General features: G+C 47.3%; 1 protein-coding gene across 2 annotated transcripts in view; it reads right to left on the reverse strand.

The window, feature by feature from the left end:
• Positions 1–12,957, reverse strand: part of LOC144136190 (neural cell adhesion molecule 1-like) — a 408,281-nt gene that overhangs the window by 257,842 nt on the left and 137,482 nt on the right. The window lies entirely within an intron of this gene.

The raw sequence follows: 12,957 nt of genomic DNA on the forward strand, positions 1-12,957 counted from the left end.
AGTGGAGACGCACGTGCGCCCAGGAAAGCGGAGACTTAAGTTGGAACGGAACGAGAGTGGAGGTCAGTGACAAAACAAGCAGGTCTTTCGCTAGTCGTTACTGGAGCAGGCAGTTTGCGCGCCTAATTTTCGGGCCACCCGGTGACAGCCGGCTTCTCCTGGGGAACGTGGAAATATCAGCGCATTTTTGAGAGCTTTGTTCGCTGCGGAAAGTCCGGATTTCCGGCGACATTTTCAGCTTGGCCGCGCAAACGCTAACGTGTAAACTGCGGCTGAACTCAGGTTTACCACGGACTCCCTAGGAAACTCTAATTACAGTAGGAGTAGGACGCCCCTGCGAGCTTTAAAACTGGCCCTCTTTATACATTATCTCCGAAAATATACCGAGCGGACGAATTTGTAATGAGTCTGCATGCAGTCCCGGGACACTTACAAGCCGTGCATATAACAGACCTGGGCCGCATGCACGCACGAACACAAACACACACCCACACTGCCACATGCACCCGCGCTCGCACGCATGGGCACACATACTGTTCTGGTCCTCCTGGAATATTTAGAGAGTACGCGAGTCCCTGCTTTAAGTATGTTTAGCGCTGCCGATTTGCTGAGACGCGCTACACAAACACGCATACGAAACGACCCACCAAAACGCGCTTGAGCAGAAATAGCGATCGCAGCTGGAGTGCTTTTTGGGCAGGGCGCTGAAATGTTAAAGAGGGAGCAAGAGCGGACACTCCGGCCAGATGTCCCTGAACGATATGTTTGAAAAAGAACACGAAAGTCCGCAAACAGAGAAATCGGTGCTTTGTTCTAGGCATACTCTACGTCTGGTGTATACCACTGCTCACAGGGGGATAAATGTTTGCTCTGTATAGAGAGCAGCTGCTCTATCGGGGGTAAATTGGCAGAGCGTAGATTTGGGGCAGATTTGTGCTGCTACACATTCTAGGCGGCACGAAACATGACGGGGTGCCTTACCGCTCTCTATATGTGTCATGTATATATACATCGACCCATCTACAAGAAGGCTAGAACTGCACTAACAGGCACGTTTTTTTCTTTTTTCACGCCGTGAAGAAAGCGGAGGAAATTTTTGCAGAGGTGAAGTTATTTGTAATAATGGATATTAAGAGCCCCGATTTTTTTTATCTTACAGCAGTTATCTATGCTGCACAGAGGACGTGTTTTAGTCATAAGCCAGACGCCAAAATAGGCTAAGCTTGCAGCGCTGTCGGCGAAAATGTCCCTAGCACCGACCCCTTCCTGGTGCCCAAACACGACACAAGAAATCTATCGCATCTCTGTTCGAGTGTTCTGTATAAAACTCCACTCTAAAGGCCTCCCGCGACTGCTGCATTTTGATGGAGGAGAAATGCTAAAACTCCCGTGCGATGGGCAATGTCAGCACGTTTAAGAACCTCAGATGGTCGAGATTAATCCGGAGCACCCCACAGCGGCCTACTTCATAACCCATGTGCAGCTCGGAGACGTTAAACTGATCATAACGATACCGAAGAAATCGATTGCGCTGTCTACTGCAGTTGTCCTTCGCGCACAGAAAAATAAATTGATTGCTTTTGAACAACAACCGCATAACGTAATGTAAGAGTTACAATCACGCCGTTTCTTTTTTTTTAAAATAAAAAGCAGAATACACCAAAGAAGTTTTCTTGGAGTGACAAAATTATTCAGTCAAAATGGCGGTCCTGGGTTCTTTTGTCTAAGTAACATACATTGGTTTCTCGGCGACAGTCTTGCAGGTACTGCTCGCTAAAAGTCATCAGGGCAAAACTGACGCAAACCAGTCTTGATGCACGAACTGCAATTGGGATTTAGGTATCAGAGTCTCCTCACAACCCTAAGCCTTGTTTTAAGGTTAGGTATAAGTGGAAGCGAGACGCTACCTCTGGTTCACAAAGCGTTGAGGCCTGACACTGGGGAGCTTTAAAATGGAGTACTCAAGCTTAGGACCACATTCAGAGATGCGAGCTGCGGCATTGCAGTACCTGTATACAGAGCGAGGGATTTTAGAAAGCAGCTCCCCTAAAAAAACTACTTCCGGTTTGCGTCCGCCGCTCGCAGTGCCGCTCAGTCTGAGCAGCGAATCGGATACAACTCAATCCTTCAGGGAAGTTCCATCCCCATTCGCGACCGCCTAACAAAATTTCCCCGTGACAAAAAGTAGATCGTTATTTAAGCTTTTGTTGTTACCTAAACCAAAAAGCTAATTACGAGACAAAATTATACACGCGGGAAATTTGATGCCGCTGGCTTGCTTGATACAGTCAAACACTAGAAAGCTGATCTTGTTCACTGTTGTGATCGGTAAGAGGAGTAATACAGAACTCCGCGGACCGTGGCCAGTGTTACCAACTGCTGTTTTTTTTTAAGTTGTATCTAACTATAGTAAACAACACTCGCAAACATACCGCCATGTGCTGTTGCTTTACATCGTAAGAAGTAAAAAGATTAAATAAGAAAAAGTAACTTGTCACATCAGGTTACTTCAGTATGTTAATATCTTCCGAATAAAAAATATTCCAAATAATATGAAAGTCTTATTTCTGTCTTTTCATTTCTTGTTTTATAACAGGGGGCCTAACTGTAAATTTTGTTCTTGAAATTTGGAGCGACAGTTTGATCTGAACACCAAAGATGAAGTATTGGTGGCCTATATTATTTGCCAGACAAGTTCTTAACTCCATCTTGGAGACGCTATAGGTCGAGGTCGAGATGCGCAGTCAAAGCGAGGATGCGCTGCCAGGAGCCGCCGCGCTGCCTGCCGGGACAGCAGCGAGCTGCGTGCGTGATCACGCGTCTCCTCGAACAGAAACCGCTCGTCAGCGATGAGGACGACGCTGCTCCGCCCGTCTTTTCACGGATAATAGCGGCCGAACGACTGCGCTTCTCGTGGCGGTGGTGCAGTGGACTATATGTCCTTCTGTTATTATTCTGCGGGTAGGCACTCTGCCGCGGTCAGGTTCTTTATGCGATTGAAATCGGCCATGTCTTTTGTGCTCCGTTTACGTCTCCTTTTGTACGTCTTCCTCTGCGACCATTCTGCGCTTGTGTGCGTTTCGAATAGCGGGACCCAAAGTAATAGAGAGCGCAAGTGAGACAAGAATAAAAAGAAATGCGCGACACGCTCCCGGCGTTTGGATCTTTACTTCCGGGCCTGTGTTTTGCTGCGTTTCGGCCTGCGTTGATCACTGTTCATTAGCAGAATAATAACAGGCGGGTCGCTATTGCTTTCTCGCTTCTTTCTGCTGGCCTCATGGGGTGCTAGCGCGTGGTAACGCCTGTTCATTTCCGGCCCTGTCTGGGCTTTGCCCCGTCCATGCTTATCGTGGGCTCGTTGCCGCCGCACGTGGAGCGGCCCGATGGCGGAGTAAAACTACGGGCGTGGTTGCCGGAACGCTCGATTTGTTCCCGCCTGAACGGGGTCCCGGCGTCGCGCGTTACGTAGGCGGCCGCAGTGGAGAACAAAACAAAGTGCCCGCCGGCTCATGCGAAAGTGTGCCAGCTATTACAGCCGCGTTGGCCCCGTGCTTGTTTCCCATCCCGGCGAAGGAAATCCCGCACGTGGGAACATGTCCCCGTGGTAGCGCTCTCGTCGCTTCAGTTTTGTCTTGAATTCTTGAAAAGAAATACATCCCCTTAGAAATTCGAATGGGTAAGAAGCCGATGTAGTGGATTCGATGTCGGAGTAAAGGGCTGCGATGGTGTTATGGAGGTAAAATTTCATTTACTGGACCATGAAAGGCCCACTCACTGCACAGGCGAATGTTTTTCTACTCTACAGGAACTTTCATGGAAACGCCTAAGCTTCTTTTAAGAGCTTCGTTTTTCTTGTCAGCGAACAGCGTGCGAGCACTGTCCCCAGCGCGACAATTACGTGCCTGTATTCGCTAGCCCTGTCGTTTCGCTTATTCTCACTTCGTATTTCATGGACTATGCATGCCGGTTGTTCGGGAAACATCCTCACATAGACTGTGCTAACAAGAAGTTGAGGCTTCGTGCGGCAACGCGCTGGCCAACTAGAGCGTAACTTAATTCGCATCTGCAATCTAATCGGTCGCAAGAGCCATTGTGTGGGCTGGGATGCCGCGTGTCCTACATTTCGAGCTCGATTCGGTGGCTTCTTGATATTTTTTGTTTCGGCAAAACACGGCATCGCACAGACCTTGTGGACTGTTAACGCAATGCATTAGGCTCTCCGTGTTGGCATTCCTAAAAGCCTGAAGCACCATTTTTCAGCAATCCATTTATTGGGATGTGGCCAAAATGGAGGTGGAGTTGATAGCAGGAGGCATAAAGAGAAGAGCACCGTATCAAAGAGGCTTCATTGATGTGCTTTAGTGGTATTTAAATGAGATTGGAACAAACGTTTGTGAACGCAGGTTTAGCATCTTGAGCCGTTTTAAAGGTTAGCTGCCTAGATGAAAGGTAATGCGATTGGCTGCAGATGATCGAGTCACAATTTTGGTGCCACTACCTCTACGTATTTATTAACTTTATAGACTACAGCTTGCATCCTGACTGAGAGCATGTGTACTAAGGCTCAGCTAAGATATTGCGTGAGCGCCTTGGTATGATTGAATACACGTAAACAGCAGCGTATAGATGTTGGCGTTTGAGGTGCCAAGGTTCGACATTATTACGAATCGGAACGTCTAGGAGGCGACAGGGATTTGTCTGCAGGCCGACAAGATAAATGAAAAGAAATGCATGACGCTGGTCCTGATTCCTCTGAACTCTGTAGGACTTTGCTCTTTGACGTAAATATAAACGCATAAAATATGACTATCTAAAATAAATTTTCAAAGCTGAAGGAAATAAGCGCCAGGAAATTGGCAACATAATTAAGCGCCCTGGTGCTGACAGTTAGCTATTAGAAGGTCTTGAGATTTTATTTTGTGTGCCTCACTCCGCGCCTTGTGAGCCTAGCCAAATATCTGCGAAAAGAGCATTCATTTACCTAACGGCTGCAAATATACATCTGAATCAGTATAAAATAAAAAAAGCATCGATGTATACGAAAAATAATGAGGTCAGAGTGTTGAGGTTAATCCAGATAGCTTTATTGTTGATAATATTTTGAGCCTGTGCTATTGCTATTATCAATCACTATATAAAAAAATATGTTTACCAGACTATTTTCAAGAATGATAAACACGTAAAGAAGTTGCTCCGAGTGAGGATGTTTCACTTGAAACGCGGTTCGACTTTAAACCGTCTTAGTTTTATCTCTAGAACAACTGCCCAGCATGAACTTTTTCTCCACATGTAGTGCAAAGCGAAACTCATTAATTAGAACACTGACAGAGCTGGAAACTCTACCCCGATTGTATGGTGTGCCTCAGGAGATTCTGCGCTCTCCATGGGTACCGTATAACAGCTTGTTCTTAGCATAGAAAGAGTAAGATGGCCGCCTCCGAAGCACTAACATGCTTTAATGCCAGATGGTTATTTCAAATAACCATCTTTTTTATATGTTATTTGGCCAGGCTGCTCAAATAAGGGTGGAACGCCTAATTAGTAGACGTTTCAATGTTACCTTGAGGGCTTAAAGGGTCAGTGTATTGGTTGGCGCCGGATTAAATACGTCTTTGGGGAGGTTATGCGATACTACTAAATGGGTCGCTAGCGAAAAAGGCGTCCTGTGTCGGGATGAAGCCAGAGGAGCAATAACTGCGGAGCGTGCGCAGGTGGACACCACCGCCACGTACCACAAAGCGCGGCTGAGGTGTTCACTGAGCCAGGGAGCCACTTATTCTCCTTTCCTTTCCTGAAAATCAACGGAGTCTACAACATTGCCAACGACAACGTCAATGAACCCAATGAACGCCGGCGGCCTAATGCTCCAGTGCCGCGTTTCCGCCACAACGTTGTCAACGCCAAAATACGCAGCGCACATCTCTTTGTCAGTATACCGGCACGTAGATAGAATCGCTGTTGAGGTGTCCACTGACCCAGTGAGCCAGTTACACTTGCTACTCAAGCCGACTCCGACACAAGCGGGACCTAACCCCATTCATTGACTACGAACATGTTTGGCGCGTTCGATACAGTCTTTCAGGAGGTGAGTAATATAAGTGGTTTTGCTGTGTGCACGACTTGTAAGGTGTCCTTGAGACAACAAAAGGCTTCTTTATACACTGTGAGCAATGGTTATACATATCCTCCGCAGCCTACTCCTTTGCTTCCGTGCTATCGCACATATAACGCATTTACAAACAGGGTTAAATCGTCAATAATTTTTATGGGCCTCAAAATCTCATAATATGAGAGCTGTCGTAATTTGGCTTTATCAAACTGCAGGTACCGGGACCCGGAGCTAAACCAGCGAGAAGAGCGCTGATGAGAAGAAAGCCATTGCCGCTATGCGACCGCGGCGGGTACATGAACCAGGTGGTGCACTGAGCGACCCTTTCCCCGTGTCGGAAAGCCCAACATTCCACGAAATTAACGACCGAAAGGCCAGAATGGTCACCAGAGAAATTTTTACTCGGAGACAATAGAAAGGAATACGTGCCAATGCGCCTCCTTGACTGTTGTATTCGTAGTCGATGTTTTATTCGACCATGCAAACTTTGGATAACACGAATGCTTTCTGTCGAAAAATTCGTTCCATCGAGGTCCAGCTTTGTGCACTGATAACTGATGACGTATGCTAGCAGCTACGCTAACACAAAGTACCAAAGGTTAACTTGCGCTCACTGGGTGGTAAATTAGAGCCGTAAAGCCTGTGTAATCTTTCCTGTTTTCTCAGGCCACTGCTAGCCGAAAGATTTAATCTTAACTTGGATGAAAGCTCCATATTATTTAAGCTAAAAGAAATAAAAAGCAAAACTCAGAATTCTTTCCCGCAGCGAAAAATCAATGCTCAGAGTGAAGGCCAAGATAACAGAAAAAGCAGCAGAGAAGCAAAAAAAAAACAAAAAATATCTTCCGCTCAGAGTTTGAAGCAGTCAAGATATGTTCTTCCTAAGTAAGACTTAGTGAAGATTGAAAAGCGAAGCGACTAGAGCCAGGGCGTGCCCTCTTTTTGCTGCACAGCTTCCGAAGTATAAAGCTGTAAAGCAGAGCCGAAGCGAGACAATGGAGATAAGGACAAGAGTGAAGGAAAGCGTGCGAGTTTGCTCGTACACGTCTTACTTTTATTCCTAACCGGGGAGGGGGGGGGGGTAATTTTGTTTCAGAAGAGCGGTAATTATATAAAAACAAGTCAGTGCAAAAGCGTTACTGCCAAGGAAAAGGAAGGCGACGATAGCCCTCGCAAAGTTTTCATGCGATGTATGAATCCCACTGCGCACAGCCGTGCGTTCTATGTTAATACTGGGAATTCTTTATTCATTTCCCCCGCATAACGACGTTGTGCTCTGAGAAAGCGTGCACTAATTCCTAATGAGTATGGTATTTTAGGACATTGAGGTATCCGTGACGTGAGTGTGACTATTTGTATTCATGTCAGTTTTAATTAGTGCGCTGTATTTCAGAAATATCCAGAAATCAAGACTAAAGCTGCTTCAGTTTTGGCAGCATTAGGGCGCCCAGCTTGTGATGTCGCAGGGCTGCCAAACGAGCAAGCAGACGGCGCTTCGAGGAGTATTATTAAGCGACCAAGCGAGGAAATAGCGTCAAATTTCTGGTTGTGCAAACACGAAAACAGAGAAGTATGGCCCTTCTACATTATTTGCGCTTTTTGATTGGGCTATCACGTGTGTATCAGCGTCTTCAGGGTGATAAACGAATAAAGCCGGAAGAGAAAAAATAAGCCTAACTAAACTAACTTGAGTAGCATGCACCCAATGGTAATTTAATGTAATACGGAATACGAACTGTTTTCTGCAACGCCAAACGTACGTCGCAGCTGTGCATTCCGACCTCGTAATGACTCGCTCCAACGCAAGCTTGCAGAAACCTAAGCGGCCACGTGATTCAGTCGCGCAGACCAGGCAGCAACAGCAAGGTCGTCGCTTCGCTCCTCTAGCAGCTAACTAGCGACCAGACGGGACATACTTCTGTCGTAATTTTGGCGTCGGCTGCAGGCGGAGTACTTTCAGCGCTGTCGAGAACAGTGCTACCCTGGACGACACTGGCCCGAAGCCGAAGTCTGACAAGGCTATATCCCAAGGCCGAGGCCGGAGCGCCGTGGTGATCCTGGTCTTCCGGCTGCCTCTGTGACAACAGGAAAGCGGCGTCCTTCGCCAAGGGTCGAGGAGGCGAAAACCAAGACTCCATCGCGAAAAAAGAGAGAGAGAGATAGTTTAATACCTTATTTTGCTGGAGGACTGAGAATAGAGAGAACCAAAGCCCGTAGCACAATTAGTTTTCGAAATCAAAATGGGATCAGCAGTAAGCGGGGGGCACAGACTTCTGTACTGATGGCTATGGAAGAAAAATGGCGCTACCGGTAAACTTGAGGGTTGGCAAGTGAATTGCCGGACGCGTGTATTCGGTTATAAGAATATGACTTTTCCCGAGGCAAACCTCTTAGAAATCCTGCACTTATTTTCATACGCACCTGCAAGTAAACATCAAATAGCATTAAATTTATGAAGGAAGCAAAGACGTTTCATGCGAATAGTTTTCTTTGGCCACAATGGGAAGAATCGTGGCCCAGTTATACTTCAGAAGCCGAATCAACGTTTTCTGCCAAACACAAGCCAAGCGAATTACCAAGTTGACACTAACCGGCATTCCCGTGTTGGATGAAGCACCCTTTAAGTGAATCCCAAAGAAAATGATGGCTCTTTTCCTGCTAGGTAAATTTTAGAAACTTAATAGGGAGTGGCTTTCGCTTTCAAGGTACCAACATGTTTCCTGATAGGCATCCCGACTGACTATGGTCGGTGCACCGGAAATACGAGCGCTGACAGGCGCGCCGCGCGACTCCAACGCCGAAATCACGCCGGAAATACGTTGCGTGCAGTTGCCGCTTTAACGTGACCGAACTACAGTCCACGCGCTTGGTTTGAAATGGCGAACGGGAGAACATGCCTCAAGCGGAAACGCCGTGTTTTATGCGAGGTTCACGTGCAGGATAGTTGACAAAAATATAGGTCAGCATGCGCACCCGTGCAGCGCACGCACCCGTTGTAATGCATGTCGTGGTGCGTCCTGAGTTGTGTATTGTGGGCGGACAAAGGACCCGAAGCTTACCAGCATAATATGAGAAGGTACCATTATGCTAGTAGCGAGAGCAAATGCGATCCATCGACTTTAGACAATTAACACGGTTGAGGAACGGGTGCATTGGGGCCACGTATTCCTCTGCTGGTGTCGTCAAAAATTTGATCCCAATATCTAGCGGATGTGCATCTGTTTACAGCTGCGGGCCTACTAGTCATGCGAGTTATCAGCAAGAAAAAGGGCTCGGATGACCCGAGAGAGGAGTCAGTCCACGGAGCCAGCAGTTTTTGACGACTGGTTTGATCTGTAGGAGCGAATGAGTGACCGCAGGCCTTTTATTAACACTGTAGCGGTTTTGAAGCGCAGTGCTACATATTTGTTAGAACCAGCTTCACATGAAGCAGCCGCATCAGAACCCGCTGAAAAGTCATAATTCTTCACAAATATGAACAGACAAACATAACCGAATTATTTGTTCACATCCTGGAATCGCACTTAGTAAATATAAACAGGCCACCACAAGCGGAATGTCGCGTTTTGCCACAATTCCAGGAGCAGAATAGAACAGAAATTCACTAAAACACAGGCGCTCTCACAAATTTAAAATATTACCAATTCTTGCAATAAAATCACATGAAGTTGGCTCCATGGGTACCAACACATTCTTTGTGATCGTACCCGCATGACAAACACTGCATCCAGATGGAGCCCGGGACTGTTTTGTTGAAACGCCCACTAAGGACAAGGAGTTTAGAGCCAAGCTTTGCGTGTTTCCTGTCTAAACGATTCTTTTGAATTTCCCGCCTGCAACGTTTTTTTTTCTGTTCCAATGTCGCAGCTGTCGCCATATCGCTTCGGTCTTGTGGAATGAGCATGCGATTTGGCTCGATTCGCAGTACATGAACACGAGCTTTGAATGTGATCATAGGTCTGACCGAACAGAGCTTGCTGTATTGTGAGAATGTGTTGTACAAGTAGATGTTCTCGCCGGCCGGAAAGAGTGGGCCGTTAAGGTCCCAAAGAAATTTTGAAGTTCCTGCCTCTCAAATCTTCTCATTTTTCTTTACTGTTTCGAGGCAGGCGTCTTCAGGGACATCAAACGCTTGATGGCACCACCGCTGCATGGTGCTCTCCAGAGCTTTCTTAGTCTTCACACCAGTTAGGAATCAATGTTTGCATTTTGTACGTTGTAACAATCCGAGAGAATGATAAAACAAGCGCAGAGCTTTGGAGCAAACAGTAAAACTATCATCTTTACTTTCGGTCCCGCAGAACACCACGACGCCGCGTTTTTCTCCCGTTGTAGACTGCTTCTAAAATAATTATCTCTTAAGAACGCGAGGCGCGAACGCTCTAAAACTTTGCACAAGATAATACCAATAAAAATAGTGATAAATAACTATCTATATTAATCCATGGCGCTCGGTTGGTTGAGGTGCGCAGTACCGAAAGTGTAGAGGGCTGAAATTCACGCCTTTCTGACCACTTCCCTGTTCACTAAGGCTCACTCCTCAATATATTTTTTTCTGTGCTTAAAAAATACCAATCTCGTCAGCCTTTAGTAGAGTTTTATTCGGCACATGGTGGGCCATGGGGAATATATGTCAAATTATTTTGATTGCAAGTTTAAAAGTTAAGGGGTGCTAAGTGCCAAAATGCCGCATTTTGCTCCATGTTGCGATTTGCCACACTCTCCTAACTACTCAAAATGCTCAAAATAGAAATTTAGTATCTCGAAAGGGGCGAAAAATCAGTTCCTGTTTCCTCTGGATAGTAGTTACGTCGAGTTAAGCACGCAATAGATGACGAGCTAAGTGGAAACGTTCACCCGAATTGCATGTTTAGAATTTTAATTATCTCCCTGTCTAGGGCAGGCAAGTCAAGGATGAAAGAGTGTCATTATTCTGCCGCTCCAAACCAACAAGAGCCAATACGAACACCGAGGTTCTCTGTCTCAAGGGAGTAATTGCCACGTGTCCACGACAATCAACGTGCAGAAAGAACGGTCGGGGTGCCACTGCCGCATTTGCGAATTCGCCTCACAGTCTGCAACCGGAAGCGTGGAAGGGTCGTTAGAGCGGGTAAGACTTGGGAGAGCATTTCTCCTTCACTGATGTGGCGCAGCACCCTTTGTTCTGATAGTCATTGGCACGCTGGTCCTTGGCTGACGACAAGCAGCTCATGATTGCAGATCCGTAAGACACTACGGCTGGGGACGAGAAGACTACGAATGTGGCACCAGTATATGTCTCCTCTCCGTGAATTGGAACCTCCTCTTTCCCGCGGCACTATCCCTTCTCCTCTCGGGGGAATCTGAAGTCGCGCATCAGCAGCGATGGACACGCATCCGGTGCGTCGATCATCAGGAGTTTAACATGCCGAGATTGACAGCCAAATGCACGCTGTTGTTATCGCAGAGATCATGGCCGTCTCCTCTGTTAACAGACCCGTTGCGCTCTATTTCAAGCTGATTGCAGTGGGGCTAAGCGCGCCTTTCTACATTGCACAATATGCGGAGCGCCACCCGGCGTCTTTCCGGCAAGACACCGCTACCACGCTGGCTGCCATTGAAGCGTTCATCGCGTGATCCAGGTGGACCTGGGAGCAAGGAAGACGTCGACCCGCGTACTATAGCATTAAAGCCATTCCGCTCGACGGCGCGGCAGTGCGGAATCCCAGGGGTCGCAAAGATGTCCCCCCGCATTCCTGCCACCCCGCGAGGTGCGACCGTGACCTGGGCTTTTCCCGCCGTCTGCCGTCTTTTCCCCTCCGCTGCCCATCATTGCCGCGGCTCTTCTGCACTGGTTTACGCAGGGGAAATACATGCCACGCTGGCGACCGGCGCCCCTTCCCGTGGGCGCTTAGCTGGACGGGCGTGCTCATCTGGAAAGCTCACCGTCTTTGTAGCCCTCAATAATGTGGGTGCCACACAGCGCTGCGCTGTGGCCGCAAAGAGCTTGTGCCGACTGTCATTCTCGAGCGGGGTCACGGGGTTCATGCAGTCGGCTGGGTTTTCGAGGCTGTGACTTTTGCTGTTGGAGGAAGCACGTGATTAAGAGATAAAAACTGCAATTTCAGCGTTAGTTTCAATAATCATCATAGCATACTATGAAAGCTTCACTTGTGCTGCGTTCGGGGTTGTGGGGTTAATAATTGCTGGTTACAACTCTAGCTGTATAAATAATTTTATTTTTTGAAGATTACGGTGAATTGTTCGTGTGTTAAACGAAACTTCGGGATATTTACGTTTACCTGCTTTGATAACTAATGGGACCTAGATTCGTTTTGCCGTATCTTTATGTGGCCTGTATGAAGAAAACGAAACGGCTCGCGCATCGTAAAGTCACCAGAGAATCAGGTAAGTACATGCTTGTCTACTTCCTGCCGGAGCAGCGTTGTCATGTTGGTATACATAGTGCACAATTACTGTTTCTCCTTTATTGTATCAGAGCCGTGGCACATGGCAAAGTGGTAAAGCCATGGTAAATCCTTGTAATGTGCGATCCTCCTGAAGAGTAACGTAAGGATGAGTGTTCTACCGCTGTTCGCGAGCGCCGATGTGCAGTCAGAACAACAACGAGCTTCTGAACGCGCATGCAAAGCATGCTGCTGCCCACAGAAGACGTAAGGATCTAGAATCTAGAGAATGGCCCCTGTAGGCCAAGATGCCTATATTACAACGGAGTGTGCGTGTTTGAAGAGCGGGACCTCTACGGCCGTCGCCGTTGGGGCAGGTGGAAAGCCTCGGAATAGTGAGTAATGATGTGCAAGGCCGCTCGTAAAAGATATGACAACGAAATGGATTTACAGTGAGTATAA

This window comes from Amblyomma americanum, chromosome 1, assembly GCF_052857255.1.
Source record: "Amblyomma americanum isolate KBUSLIRL-KWMA chromosome 1, ASM5285725v1, whole genome shotgun sequence".
Taxonomy (NCBI): Eukaryota; Metazoa; Arthropoda; class Arachnida; order Ixodida; family Ixodidae; genus Amblyomma; species Amblyomma americanum.